The following is a 1,421-nucleotide window of genomic DNA, read 5'->3' as shown; positions in this document are numbered from 1 at the left end:
GCAGCACCTGAGGGAAACAGCAAACAGCTCTGAGGGACTTTGCCCCAGCAGTCCGCCAAGGTAAGCCAGAGGACCCACCTGGACCCGCCCATCTGTAAGCGGCAGCGCCACCTGGTGATCATAGTGTCGCGGTGCAGGCGCTCTAGGCCGTGGGGTGGGGCACTGCGCCAACTCCTTTCAGTCTGTAGAGGCTGCAAGAGCCTTAAACTGAGTTTACCGAGAGGGCGGGCGAAAAAATCCTGGGCTGGTTGGTAGGTCGGGGAGGGCCTTGGGGAGGGGCCTGGCTAGGATTGCCCGGCCTCCGTGACTTTTACCTAGCCGACAGAGAAAGACAAAGTCCATTTGGATGAAGTGGGGACAGAATAAGAGGGGCCATTTTGACTCTGGTCGAAGGAAATGACACTTCTGACCGGGTCTTCGAATCCGATCACCCAGGTAGGCCGCTTGACCCGGGGCTAGCCGGTCTAGTTGGTGGTCTGTGAGGCCCGCTCTAGGTAGAGGGGAGAAACTGCAGGCACTCTTTGTCTCTGGTTTGACTTTCTGGGGGTTTGTCCGACTGATCTGGGGAGGCTTTCCGAACTTGCCTTGGAAGAAGGTGGTTGAGTCCTGGGTGCCAGGGTCATATTGGGAGTATGGTGCTGAAAGATAAGCACCAGACTACTAACCACAAGGTTGGAGGTTCAAAACCACCAGCCACTCACTGGAAACCCTATACAAGCTTACTATGAGTTGGAACCGACTTGAAGGCACTTAACAGGGTCAGATTGTAGTTTTCCAGAACTGTTTACATCTTCTATAAAGAACTGACCCTCATGCCTTTTAAGTTGGACTTGGAGAGTTTCTTGATCTGGATAGCTGAGGAAGTTGGGAAGGAGCTAAAACCTGGACCAGGTGTCTGAGGGAAGCCATGTCTTTAGCGTTAACCCTGTGGATTCGGATTCATAGCAACCCTGTATAGGGTTTCCAAGGAGTGGCTTATCCTATAACAAAATTGTTATGTAAAATGTGCATTGAATTACAACGTTCTTAGTTACACTATTATTAATAACTGAGCAGAAGCCTTTAAAATTTTTCCTCTTCTTTTCCTTTAACTACTACATTGTTCTCAAGAAAGTTATTGCTGTAGTTTTACTACCTATATAATAACTAAAACACAAAAATTTTTGATAAAATCAGCTACTCCAGCAGCAATGAAAACAACAGCACATATTTGGCATGTGTGTAGACCAAACTACATTAGGGATTCTAAGTGTCATTGTAATTGAGTAATAATGAGAAGATTAAAAAAGTTAATTAACATAGAGTTTTAATCATATAGACATAGTGATACATGTAAGCTGGGCTTATGAAAAACATTTTTGCTGTTATAACTATGTTGTTGTTGTTGTTATGTGCCATCGAGTCGGTTCCGACCCATAGCG

This window comes from Chrysochloris asiatica, unplaced genomic scaffold, assembly GCF_000296735.1.
Source record: "Chrysochloris asiatica unplaced genomic scaffold, ChrAsi1.0 scaffold00138, whole genome shotgun sequence".
NCBI classification, from domain to species: Eukaryota; Metazoa; Chordata; class Mammalia; order Afrosoricida; family Chrysochloridae; genus Chrysochloris; species Chrysochloris asiatica.
The sequence above is the reverse complement of the archived record's forward strand: the minus strand, read 5'-3'. Positions refer to the sequence as shown.